Raw genomic sequence first — 14,127 nt, forward strand, 5'->3', positions numbered from 1 at the left:
AGTACATAACTAAATATTTTAATTAGATGTACTTAATGTGTGTACAAATTTTTAACCTTAAATATCTGCTAACATTAAATCAATAATGTACAAAGGATGGTATAGCATGATAATGATTATTACTGGTCCAATCAAGACTATTTCTGTTCCAACTTCTTACAATAAATTTTTTTTAAAATAAAAATGCAGTAATAAAAATATTATATAGTATATGTAATTAACAGGTACTAATTTTGTATTTAACCTAGATAAATATTTAAGATAGGTAAGGATATATTGAAGATGTAAAACTAAAAGATGATTTCTGATTTTATTTTTTCCAAGACTTGAGAAAAATGAAAACAATATAAGAGAACAGCCAAAACAAGCAAGAGGAAAATTTTCTTTTAAATAATCACTTTAAGATTGATTGTGGTTGAATTAGGGAAAGGCTGGAAGAGGCTGAGGAGGAGGGCAACCCTATAGGAAGACCAGCAATCTCAACTAACCTTGATCCCTGAGATCTCTCAGACACTGAGCCACCAACCACAAGCATACACTAGCTGGTCCAGGCCTAGGACACATATACAGCAGGGACTGCCCGGTCTGGCCTTAGTGGGAGAAGAGGTTCTAACCCTCCATAGATTTGAGACCTCAGGGAGTGGGAAGGAGATGAGGGTGTGGGAGGGATGGGGACATCCTATTGGAGTCAAGTGGGAGGAGGAAAAGGATTAGGAACTGTGGGAGGGCAGACCTGTCTCTCTCTCTCTCTCTCTCTCTCTCTCTCTCTCTCTCTCTCTCCTCTCTCTCTCTCTCTCTCTCTCTCTGTCTGTGTGTGTGTGTGTGTGTGTGTGTGTGTGTGTGTGTGTGTGTGTGTGTGTGTGGCAGGGGGACGACTGGACTGTAAAAAAAAAGTATTATAAAAAATATAAAAAGAGAAATAACTTCTACAATCCCAATATCCAGACATTACACTCTTTATCCCATTCTGTCATATTTATATAAGTGGGTTCAGATAATTTTGCTCAAACAGTAGTCTACATCTAAGCTTTCAACAGTTACTTTATAAAAGAGGTTTTGTAAATAAAAAAAAAAGTCCAATTATCATTATGTGTCTTATAGCTACATTGTGGTAAACCATACAGTAGAATATTGCCACTTTTTATTTAAGCAGTAGGTATGAATGTTAAAAATAAAACTAATAAAAGGGGTAAAGATATATGTTTATTCATAGTTTAAAAAGAACTTATATTTTTGTTATATCATCAGTTTATCAAAGGTTTCTTCAAATAGTTTTGTTCTTTTAAGTGTTTTTGTTTTCATTTGGGTTGGTAATAACTGTACCTATGAAACTCTTTCATTGTGATGGTTTCACTTGCCCACCCTCCTGCCTTACATTACACATTACTAAGACTTTTAGTTAGTTCATCTTCTTACTTTAAAGAACCTTAATGCAGCTTTGAGATTCAAGTGACTAATAGCGCACTTTAAAGGTTTTTATAGAAATACTCTACCAAGTTATTGTAGACTATTCAAGAACTTAACAGTTTTCATTGAAGAGATACTTCCTTTTCATCAAATCAGTTGTCATATAAGACACACAGGTCTTCAATTACAAATGTAATAAAAAGTGTCCACAGTGACTTGAAAGGTAATGCCACTGTTTTATGAAAGAGTGAAAATTATATATATGAATGAAACATTTTGACTGTGTCTCTGCTGCATCATTTTACTTTGTCTGGGTTATATTCTTTGCATATCATGTTAACTTACTGTGAGCCTTTTAATCCTACAGCCTGGCCTTCTTGGAATGAATTTTATCACCTTCATTTGTTCTTTAATCTGTTTTCCCAATAGGTGGTAATCAGTTTGGTTTTTTCTTCATTGTTTTCTGAACTGAAGTTATAATGAATCTTAAAAGCTGTAAAAGTGTTTCTAGACTTCAGAATGAAGCAGAAGACATTACAATGTAGGGTATATTTAGGTGGTTGGTGGTTGTCAGTTATTAAGAAACTTGGAGCTTAGCTTCTTTTTAAGAATATACTTTGGAATACACATTTATAGTTTTGCTATTCATTTTGAGATCATTTTTGTTTTTATATCATCAGTTTTTAAATATAGGTATAGACTGTAAGCACAATTTTTTGAACTTCTTCATTGGGTTCTTATATATCTACCAAACCTTATCCTACCCTAATCCCTTTCAACTCCTCAGCATTAGGTTGGATGGAAAGAATGTTAGAAGGGAAAAGGGGCATAGACCTTTAGACTACTTCCTACTGACTAGGGACTTTCAGTTCCCAGGCCAAGTCCAAACTTCACTGTCAAAATATCCCCAGCAAGTAATTCAGCAATATTGAACCCAGCAACAGGGATCAGCAGGAAGGACATGGGAACAGCCGCTGCCACAGGCTCTCTAAGGGCTCTCGCATTTATAACTTTCAGAGTCCCCGGTGTAAACTATCACTAGTTGGTAAAAGTCATGGGCTCCTCCTAGAGCACTAGATAATTATAGTTAGAGGCCCTGGTGGATATTCTAAAGCAACCCATATCTCGTACCTGGGTTTAAAACAAAAACATATTCATATAACTGGGTTTTAAAGGAAACCAAAATTCTCACTACAGTAGACTTTGACAGTTAAACTGAATGTGTGAGGGTAGCTGAACGACATTACCAGATAGGCTGTCTTTAAAATAGTCATGTTGACACTGAATTTTCTGATAGAACCAACTCCAAATATATGAATAGGACATATTAGATAATTTAATGTAAGTATACCATCATAAAAATATAATTATCATCTTGCACAGAATTCTGCCATGTAACAGATTTCTAGGTTTCTCAGATACAGGACTGGTAAGAAAACAAACAAATGTCAATGCAAAACCTGATTCTGTAGTTTTGGCCATACAGGACTAGAATAAACTGGGACTAGAACAACAGTTCTCAATCTGACCCCTTTGAGGCTTGAACAACCCTTTTACAGGGGTCACATATCAGATATCCTGCATATTAGGTATTTACTTTACAATTCATAACAGTAGCAAAAGTTGCAGTTATGAAGTAGCAACAAGAGTAACATGAGGAGCTGTATTAAAGCTCCAGAACCTCTGCTCTAGAGCCACATTAGAGCCTGGAGTTGATGTTCCCTTTTAGTCATATTAGCAGTCTCAGGGCTTTGGGATGCTAGTATAGCATTGAGAGAAGTTAGCTCTTTCAAATGTCAGTGCTAGAATACTAATACCAAGATGAATAAATAAGGCTATTTAGTACCAAGTCACTTTTAACCAAAATCTTCAAGTGTCCTGACCATTCTGTCTGAACCTCTAAAAAGAAAGCTAATGGGGAGGAGTGTGGTGGTGTGTGGCATATGAGCTGCTAGATGCAGGAATGCCTCGATTTCCTTAAGACACCATAACTGTTTTCTTTTAATTTATAACTATGAAGCCATGTAGTATATTGTAAGTTCTCGGTAAATATTTTGACTGAATGAATGAAATAATTGCTTACATTGTTTATGGCCTTACAATCCAATTTAAATTACATTAATTACTTTCCTTATGGGCATAATAATCTTCTAACTTAAGAGCACGAACATAAAATTGGCAAGTTCAACTTCTATCTGGGTTATAGATTTTATCAGTATTACTTTTGTTGTTTTGGTTTAATAATGTCTCAACCCCATTTAGTGAGCAACTATTGAATATGTTTTGCTGAATTTAGTGATGGACTTTATGTTGTGCCATTGTTAAGTAGATTTTTCTTGAGGCAGTATTAAGTATAAACATGTATGGTGGAATCTATAAAATGTGTTATGGGATAAAGGAAAAAAAAAACATAAAATCTACTCCTGCTCCTAGGGAACTCAAGTTAGGATGGCCAGATGAAAGAAAGATAGGCTGCATTGTCAGCATATATGACCAATAGAGAACAAACGCAGTGGCAGCTTTAGATGCTCCGTTCACATAATAGTATATCAGAGCTTTCCCCTTTAAAAAAGGTTATCTTTTAAAAATTGCATATGTATACATATTTGTAATTTTATTATATATCATATAATTTTATTATATGTAATTTATACTACAGGTCCTTTGCATATGTATTATGGCTTCCAGTTTAGTATTTGAAGGGATTTTTGAGTGTGCAAATGAGTGAGTCATGGTCTATATTTGTTTCTTGTGCCTTTTCTTGTGTTGTTTTCCTTGTGTTAGTTTGGTTCTATTCCAATGTGTTAGTTTCAGTTTTATCTAGTTATATTTTATTATTATTATTATCCTTTAGAAGCCTGTTTGCTTTCTAATGAGACAGAAGGGGGGGGGGGAATGTAGATCCTGATCAGAGGAGAGGTGGGGAGAAGCTGGGAGAAATAGAGGGAGGGGATATATCATGTGAGGGAAAAATATCTATTTTTAAAGGGAAAAATGTTGGTAGTTCTGCCAGTGAGTAAAAAGAAAAAATGTTTATGAAGAAAGTCTTTATACTACACATTTAAAAATGAGTGTGAGGCCTAGGTAGATATTTCAGCAGCTTACTACAGGAACCTGCCCTCGGGAACACACATAAAGAAGGAGGACAGTGCTACAGAGTTGCTAGGCATGTGCAGGGCATATTTAAGATTTGAGTGTTAATATAAATGGTCAGAATATTGTTTTACATTTTCAGTTAAGAACACATTAGTGTTTTTGTTTCATCCTATGTGCCCTATTTCCTTACAGCATTTCAAGCCAGATTATCTGACCCATTTTGATTTAATGGGAACAGTGCCATCTACTGAGTCACTAGCATTATATACTACATATTATTTCCAGAGAATAGAAAGAAGTATGTTTATTCAGTTATTTTTATTACTTATATTTAAATGTAATTGCTTTTTATTTGATTTCAAAAGAAATGAAGCAATGTGAATAAGCAGGTGTTTTGACTCTAAAAATTTCCTTGCTTGGAAACAGCAATTGAATTTGAGCCTTAAATATATTCTCTTTCTAGTACATTAAACAGAGTGAGTTCTATCAAAAGCTTGCTTGCACTACTTATAGTGTACACCACTCCATCTATTATCATTCAGTGTTTTCCTACGTTTATGTTCTCTGTTCTTGAACCATAGTTTCTGTTTCTTTGGTCAGAAAATTCTGAATATTGAGTTGAGTTCTTGCCTTTTCAACTCAGTGAGATAATAATAGATTGTTAAAATTGTGCTGATATTCTGTCATTGATACTTTAAAGCATAGTAAATTTATAGACATTTTTCATTTGCCTTAAAAAAAGGAATTTAGGGCTGGAAAGATGGCTCAGAGATTAAGAACTTTTGCAGAGAACTCAGGTTAGGTCCCAATACCCATATGGTAGCTTACTTTCACCTGTAACTCCACTTTTAGAGGATCCCACACCCTCTTCTGATGTCTTCAGAAACATGTGCATATGTGAAATGCATCCATATACTTGGGCACACAAAAACACACTTTTAAGTACACACAAAAATAAAAATAGTTTGAAATATATTTCTGCAGATGGAAAGATGGCTTAGCAGTTAAGAGTACTGACTACTCTTACAGAGAACCTGGATTCAATTCTGAGCTCTAATGTGGAGTCTCACAACTGCCTGTAGCTCCAGTTCCAAGGGATGCAGTGCCCCCTTCTGGCTTCCTCAGGTACCAGACACAGATGTGGTATGCGGGTAGACAAACATGCCATACATATAAAATATAGTACTTATAGTAACACCAATAGTAGTAACAAAACATTTTTTTCAAAAAGCCAAAAAACAAAACCAACAACCAACCAAACAAACAAAGGAGTAAGCTGGAGAGATGTTTCAACATTTAAGAGCACTGACTACTCTTCTAGAGGGCTGGAGTTTGTAAGACCCAGGGTCAGGGGTATTTACTTCAGATGCCCCTGAATGAGACACTGAGATACAGAAGGTTAGATACGTTTCTGGGAAGTCTGGAGGAAGGACTCATGGTACACTATAGCTAAGATGACAATAAGATTGAGAAACTCTTGGAAATCTAGCTGCCCATCACTGTAGAGGTCCAGCTTCTTCATCATGTGGTCAAGGACACCGAGTCCTTCGGGTTCTTCATGAAGGCAGCCAGCTCCCTGTTCATGCAGGAAAGGAACTCAGTTTTGGAGAGTTGACAGCTATTTCTATCCTTCCCCCTGTACTTTAAAAAAAAAAAATCAGGGACTTGATGCATCTCTCTGTCTCTGTAGGCATTTTTCCCAAGTTGAGGAGTGAGGCCTGACTGTGACTGGGACTGACAGTGGCTCAAGAATGTTCCTGTGGGTGGAGAATGGAACTCAGCCTAGCTTTGACCTGAGGCGGGTGGGTGTAAGGCTGCCGAAAGCCCCTGGGGTCCTTTGGGTTCATTTCCCAGCATTTATATTGCAACAACTGTCTGTAACACCAAAGATCTGACACCCTCAGACATATATGCAGGCAAAACACTAATGCACATAAAGTAATAATAAATGTTATTAAAAAATTAAAAACTTGCCAAATACAAAGATTAAAACAGAGACTGAAGGAACACCCATTCAGAGTCTGCCCCACATGTGGCCCATACATATACAGCCACCCAATTAGACAAGATGGATGAAGCAAAGAAGTGCAGACCGACAGGAGCCGGATGTAGATCGCTCCTGAGAGACACAGCCAGAATACAGCAAATACAGAGGCGAATGCCAGCAGCAAACCACTGAACCAATAGGACCCCCGTTGAAGGAATCAGAGAAAGAACTGGAAGAGCTTGAAGGGGCTCGAGACCCCATATGTACAACAATGCCAAGCAACCAGAGCTTCCAGGGACTAAGCCACTACCCAAAGACTATACATGGACTGACCCTGGACTCTGACCCCATAGGTAGCAATGAATATCCTAGTAAGAGCACCAGTGGAAGGGGAAGCCCTGGGTCCTGCTAAGACTGAACCCCCAGTGAACTAGACTGGTGGGGGGAGGGCGGCAATGGGGGGAGGGTTGGGAGGGGAACACCCATAAGGAAGGGGAGGGGGGAGGGGGATGTTTGCCCGGAAACCGGGAAAGGGAATAACACTCGAAACGTATATAAGAAATACTCAAGTTAATAAAAAAAAAAACTTGCCAAATAAAATATAAATATAAATAAAATATATTGTATACTCCAACAAAATTCAAATCATGTTGGGTACATGAAATAGTATTGAATTTATTTTGGTGCTTTTAGTTTAAAATTTTACTCTTGATTGCATAAATACTTCTATAAATGGAGGAGGGGTTGAAATTAGAATATAGTGTATGAAAAGAATCTACTTTCAATAAAATACAAAATCTTTACCCATATGAAAAATTGTGTTTTCTCAAGAAATAACTAGATGTTATTCCATGCACCAATAAACCTTTTGGTATTCCATGGCATTGGTTATATACAATTGATAGAGAAAAATGTTGCAATGAATATGGCATTAAATTCAAATATAGTAGCTATTGTTTTTCTTTGTTCAATAGCTGTTGCCATTTAACAGTCAGCTTTCATTCTTGTACATTCTCATTATACTTTTTATAAAGGTTAACTTTGGAAGTTTAAAATGTAAAAGTTACTGTTATTATACAAATGATGTTTTGAAATACAGATGCATCATAAACTATATTGAGCTAATGAACATGCATTGATTGCAATGAAAACTTATTTTTGGAAAAATTTGAATATTCAGTATATTGTTATTAACTCCAATTACCATGATAAATAATGTCACTTGAGGTTTTTTTCTTTCTAATACAGTTTTGAGATTTTTTTTGGTCATCATCTTTCTTGTCATATACCCCATTCCTAGGCTAGGGAACCAGTATTTTATCTATCTATCTATCTATCTATCTATCTATCTATCTATCTATCTATCTATCTATCTAATCTCTACATATTTTGTTTTTCTCTCTGCTTGACTTATTTCATAGGTCTCATTGTCCTATAATTTACCCATGTTTCCATCAAGAAGGTTTTCCCTTTTTTTTTTTCCTATTTTATAAAAGGCTGAATGAATACTGTTGTTTTTAACAAAACCTCAATCACTAGATTTTATCAGTGAAAACTCGGGATCCAGATGCTGGGATGAAAGGCAGTTCAGAGAGGCAGAGGGTACCCAACTGACCTTTCTCCATAGCCAATGTCCCAAAAGGAAGCTCTTCTCAAATTCTCAAAAACCTCTTTGTTGTGGTAAATAATAAAAAAGGTGCATGGCTGTTCCTGCCTTACTGCTCCTCTGACCCAGGGTGGGGTGGGGTGGGGTGTGTGTCTGTGACTCGTTCCAGCATGGTGCCCTGCCAAGCCGCTGTGTCCTCACTCACAGCTCCCTTGGCAGGTTGCTGCCACGACAGTTTCATACATAGACCGCCTATCTTGTGGCCCTCTTACTGTGGACTCAATTAAGTCACCACATTAAAGAACACACTGCACAATAACCTCTGATCCAATTGATAAGATACAATTTGCCCATTTAGACACTCAAAATCCTATATATACCCATCCCTTAAAAACAGTCATAACAACCTGTATCTATGGGCAGAGAAGAATATTAATCAGCTGCCATGTTCTTCGAGCTTCTTCTCTGACCTCTTTTGTCTCTCCTTTCCTTCTAAAACCCCTGTTCCTACCCCCTGTCCAATGACAGGCCTCATTTTATCTTGTCTGCCTTCACCTGCATAATGACATCAACCTACACTTCACCCTTTTCTGTCTAATTAAAAATTTTTTTCTTGAAAATATAATAGTTGAGCACAACTATTATCATTTTGTAATTTAAAAGCATAAAATATACCTAACCCCCAGTCCAACATATCATTAGTTAAACAGAACATTTAACTATCTATTCCAGCTTAAGAAAGGCTTAAAATCAATGTTATATCCTGACTACCTTGTATACTATCTGATAATAATTAAATATGTATTCTTAAAGTTAAGCAGCCTGGTTAGGATATGAGACTATAATCAGCCTTCAACCCTATCAGAAATCAGAACGACCAATATATCTGTAAATATAGGAAGCCTAACACGGCTTCTAGAACTGGGAGGTTGTAGAGACAATTTTCTACTTGTACAGTCCCCTGTTACTAATATGTGAGAGCAAATCTTCAGCCTTCTGGCCTAGCATCACCTGACAGACTTTTGAAACACTGACTTTTGAAGGGCTGATCATTCTGGCATGGCAGAAATTATCAGTTGGCTATTCTGCAATGTGTCCCTTTCTTGACAGAATTTAGTTTGCAGATGAATTGAGGCAATTCTTGCCTAGTGGCTGTCTTGCCACAATACATCACCTCACCTGGAGGTGGAGATGTTCAAATTCTTTGAATCCACCAAAGGGGATGTTAGGAGCAGACATGTCTCAACAAAAGATAAATAACATTAAATGTCATATTTTTGGATTTCTGATGTTTTTGAAGACCATCTATTTATATAAAGTAATCTGGACTGTTGTCTGTTAATTATCTTAATAAATTATCTTGAAAGCATTCTAACAATAAACTTAGAGCCATGAATTTGCTATCTGGTCCTTAACTCAGATGTTTAATCATCTCAGATTAGTTTTTAAATAGCAGTAAAGGACTGGGTATAAGCCTTGTATACTTTTAAAGTTTTTGTAAGAATAGAGGAAATTTATGCTGATGAAAATCTTAACTTGTATCAAATAAGTTCTATACCAATATAAAGATTATAACTTTAGCTTCGTAACAAATATAAGGATTTTTACCAAATGAGATTATGACTGTACAATCAATTCTAGCTAATTCTTCCCTGTTAAATTATGACCATTTCTAAATTCTCTAGAAAGGCAACCTTAGAATAACCACTTTTAGCCTCCCAAAGTTTAGGGAATTGGGGCGGTGAGTCTTCAATAACTTCTTCAAGCTGTGCGTGGGTGTTGAGATATCGTTGGGGACAGAGGTAGGGAAAAATGAAACAATTGTTGTAGTCTGATGTCTGTCTTGACTGGACCCCGCTGAAAGTCCTTGAGATCAGGAATCAAAGCGGGCCAGTTCAGCATTCTGATGAGCTTAACCAAGCTCTACATTCTGCAATACATAATTCTCAAAACAAAAGGCTTAGTATCAAGGTATCTTTTTGTTTGATTCTCTTCAATTTAGTTTTTCAGGAGGTCTACCTTTATCAACTCTAATCAGTATAAGTCTGGAAGGTGTCCAAAGTCTAATAATTACCCTTTTTAAAAACACAAAGACCAAATCATTCTCCCAAAATACCGTGTTCTTTAGTCTGTAACCAGAAAAGCTTGTATCGTGCACTCTCTCCCAGAGAAATAATATAACCAAAAGACTCAAAATCACACCCATTATGAAAATTAAAACAATTTAAAGGAAAGAAGTAAGCTAAACAATATTGTATGAGCCTGCTTAGACTTTTCTAATCTGTCATACCAAGAAATTAACCAAAAATTCCCTTGGAACCCACATTAAGAGAATATGAGCCTCCCGTTTTTTTGTTTTTGTTTTGTTTTGTTTACTTTAGCGTGTCTTTTTTTATTTTGTGTTAGTTTTTTTCCTCCATCTTTAATAAATGGGGTATTTCTTATCTACATTTCAATTGTTATTCCCTTTCCTGGTTTCCAGGCCAATATCCTCCTAGCCTCTCCCCCTCTCCTACTATATTTGTGCTCCCCTCCCCATCCTACCCCCATTATTGCCCTCTCCCCCAAAATCCCATTCACTGGGGGTCCAGCTTTGGTAGGACCAAGGGCTGCCCCTTCCACTGCTGCCCTTACTAGGCTATTTATTGCTACGTATGCAGTTGGAGCCCAGGGTCAGTCCATGTATAGTCTTTGGGTAGTGGCTTAGTCCCTGGAACCTCTGGTTGGTTGGCATTGTTGTTCATATGGGGTCTCAAGCCCCTTCAAGCTCTTTCAGTCCTTTCTCTGATTCCTTCAACGGGGGTCCCTTTCTCAGTTCAGTGGTTTGCTGCTGGCATTCGCCTCTGTATTTGCTGTATTCTGGCTGTGTCTCTCAGAGAGATCTACATCCAGTTCCTGACGGCCTGCAATTCTTTCCTTCATCTATCTTATCTTTGGTGGCTGTACATGTATGGGCCACATGTGGGGCAGGCTCTGAATGGGTGTTCCTTCAGCCTCTGTTCTAAACTTTGCCTCCCTATTCCCTGCCAAGGGTATTCTTGTTCCCCTTTTAAAGAAGGAGTGAAGCATTCGCATTTTGGTCATCCTTCTTGAGTTTCATGTGTTCTGTGCATCTAGGGTAATTCAAGCATTTGGGCTAATTCAAGTGACCGTAGGTGTGTGGGTTCATTTCTGGGTCTTCAATTCTATTCCACTGGTCTATCTACCTTTCTCTGTACCAATACCATACAGTTTTTATCACTATTGCTCTGTAATACTGCTTGAGTTCAGGGATAGTGATTCCCCCAGAAGTCCTTTTTTTATTGTTGAGGATAGTTTTAGCTATCCTGGGTTTTTTGTTATTCCAGATGAATTTGCAAATTGTTCTGTCTAACTCTATTAAGAATTGGATTGGTATTTTGATGGGGATTGCATTGAATCTGTAGATCGCTTTTGGTAAAATGGCCGTTTTTACTATATTAATCCTGCCAATCCATGAGCATGGGAGATCTTTCCATCTTCTGAGATCTTCTTCAATTTCTTTCTTCAGAGGCTTGACGTTCTTATCATACAGAACTTTCATTTGCTTGGTGAAAGTCACACTGAGGTATTTTATATTATTTGGGACTAGTATGAAGGGTGTTGTTTCCCTAATTTCTTTCTCGGCTTGTTTCTCTTTTGTGTAGAGGAAGGCTACTGATTTATTTGAGTTAATTTTATACCCAGCCACTTTGCTGAAGGTGTTTATCATGTTTAGTAGTTCTCTGGTGGAACTTTTGGGATTACTTACATATACTATCATATCATATGCAAATAGTGATATTTTGACTTCTTCCTTTCCAATCTGTATCCCTTTTATCTCCTTTTGTTGTCTGATTGCTCTGGCTAGGACTTTGAAAACTATATTGATTAAGTAGAGAGAGTGGACAGCCTTGTCTAGTCCCTGATTTTACTGGGGTTGCTTCAAGTTTCTCTCCGTTTAGTTTAATGTTAGCTACTGGTTTGCTGTATATGGCTTTTACTATGTTTAGGTATGGGCCTTGAATTCCTATTCTTTCCAGGATTTTTATCATGAAGAGGTGTTGAATTTTGTCAAACGCTTTCTCAGCATCTAATGAAATGATCGTGTGGTTTTTATCTTTAAGTTGTTTATATAGTGGATTATGTTGATGGTTTTCCATATATTAAACCATCCCTGCATACCTGGGATGAAGCCTACTTGATCATGATGGATGATTGTTTTATTGTGTTCTTGGGTTCGGTTTGCAAGAATTTTACTGATTATGTTTGCCTCGATATTCATAATGGAAATTGGTCTGAAGTTCTCTTTTTTTGTTGAGTCTTTGTGTGGTTTAGGTACAAGAGTAATTGTGGCTTCATAGAAGGAATTGGGTAGCGCTCCTTCTGTTTCAATTTTGTGGAATAGTTTGCATAGTATTGGTATGAGGTTTCTGTGAAGGTCTGATAGAATTCTGCACTGAACCCATCTGGACCTGGGCTCTTTTTGGTTGGGAGAATTTTAATGACTGCTTCTATTTCTTTAGGAGTTATGGGGTTGTTTAAATGGTTTCTCTGTTCCTGATTTAACTTTGATACCTGGTTTCTGTCTAGGAAATTGTCCATTTCCTCCAGATTTTCAAGTTTTGTTGAATATAGGGTTTTGTAATAGGATCTGATGAGTTTTTGAATTTCCTCTGATTCTGTAGTTATGTCTCCCTTTTCACTTCTGATTTTGTTAATTTGGACACACTCTCTGTGTCCTCTGGTTAGTCTCTTTAAGGGTTTATCTATCTTGTTGATTTTCTCAAAGAACCAACTTTTGGTTCTGTTGATTCTTTCTATGGTTCTTTTTGTTTCTACTTGGTTGATTTCAGCTCTGAGTTTGATTTTTTTCCTGCCTTCTACTCCTCCTGGGTGTATTTGCTTCTTTTTGTTCTAGAGCTTTTAAGTGTGCTGTCAAGCCGCTGACATATGCTCTCTCCTGTTACTTTCTCCAGGCACTCAGAGTTATGAGTTATCGTCTTAGCACAGCTTTCATTGTGTCTCATGAATTTGGGCATGTTGTACCTTCATTTTCATTAAATTCTAAGAAATCTTTAATTTCTTTCTTTATTTCTTCCTTGACCTGGTTATCATTCAGTAGAGTATTGTTCAACTTCCGTGTATATGTGAGCGTTCTTTCCTTATTGTTATTGAAGACCAGCTTTAGCCCTTAGTGATCTGATAGGGACGCATTGGATTATATCTATCTTTCTGTATCTGTTGAGGTCTGTTTTGTGACTAATTATATGGTCAATTTTGGAGTAAGTACCATGAGGTGGTGAGAAGAAAGTATATACTTTTGTTTTAAGATAGAATTTCTATAAATATCTGTTAAGTCCATTTGGTTAATAACTTTTGTTAGTTTGTCTATGTCTCTGTTTAATTTCTGTTTCCATGATCTGTCCATTGATAAGAGTTGGGTATTAAAATCTCCTACTATTATTGTGTGAGGTGAAATGTGTTCTTTAAGCTTTAGTAAGGTTTCTTATATGTATGTAGGTGCCCTTGCATTTGGTGCATAGATATTTAGGATTGAGAGTTCATGGATTTTTCCTTTGATGAATATGAAGTGTCCTTCCTTATCTTTTTTGATGACTTTTGGTTGAAAATCAATTTTATTTGATATTAGAATGGCTACTCCAGCTTGCTTCTTCAGACCATTTGCTTGGAAAGTTTTTTCCCGCCTTTGTCTCTGAGGTGTGTTTCATGTATGCAGCAAACTGCTGGGTCCTCATTATGTATCCAGTTTGTTAATCTGTGCCTTTTTATTGGGGAATTGAGTCCATTGATGTTGAGAGATATGAAGAAATAGTGATTGTTGCTTCCTGTTTTCTTCGTATTTGGAGGTGAGATTATGTTTGTGTGCTTGTCTTCTCTTTGTTTTGTTGCAAAATGATTAGGTTCTTGCTTTTTCTAGGGTGTAACTTGTTTCCTTGTGTTAGGCTGTACCATTTATTATCCTTTCTAGTGCTGGATTTGTAGAAAGATATTGTGTAAATTTGGTTTTGTC

General features: G+C 36.8%; 1 protein-coding gene and 1 pseudogene across 23 annotated transcripts in view; one reads left to right on the plus strand and one right to left on the minus strand.

Moving 5' to 3' along the window:
* The window catches only part of Gphn (gephyrin), a 529,275-nt gene that overhangs the window by 57,946 nt on the left and 457,202 nt on the right, over positions 1 to 14,127 (plus strand). The window lies entirely within an intron of this gene.
* On the minus strand, positions 5,903 to 6,197 carry S100a11-ps4 (S100 calcium binding protein A11, pseudogene 4; annotated as a pseudogene).

The sequence above is a fragment of the Rattus norvegicus genome, chromosome 6 (assembly GCF_036323735.1).
Source record: "Rattus norvegicus strain BN/NHsdMcwi chromosome 6, GRCr8, whole genome shotgun sequence".
Classification (NCBI taxonomy): Eukaryota; Metazoa; Chordata; class Mammalia; order Rodentia; family Muridae; genus Rattus; species Rattus norvegicus.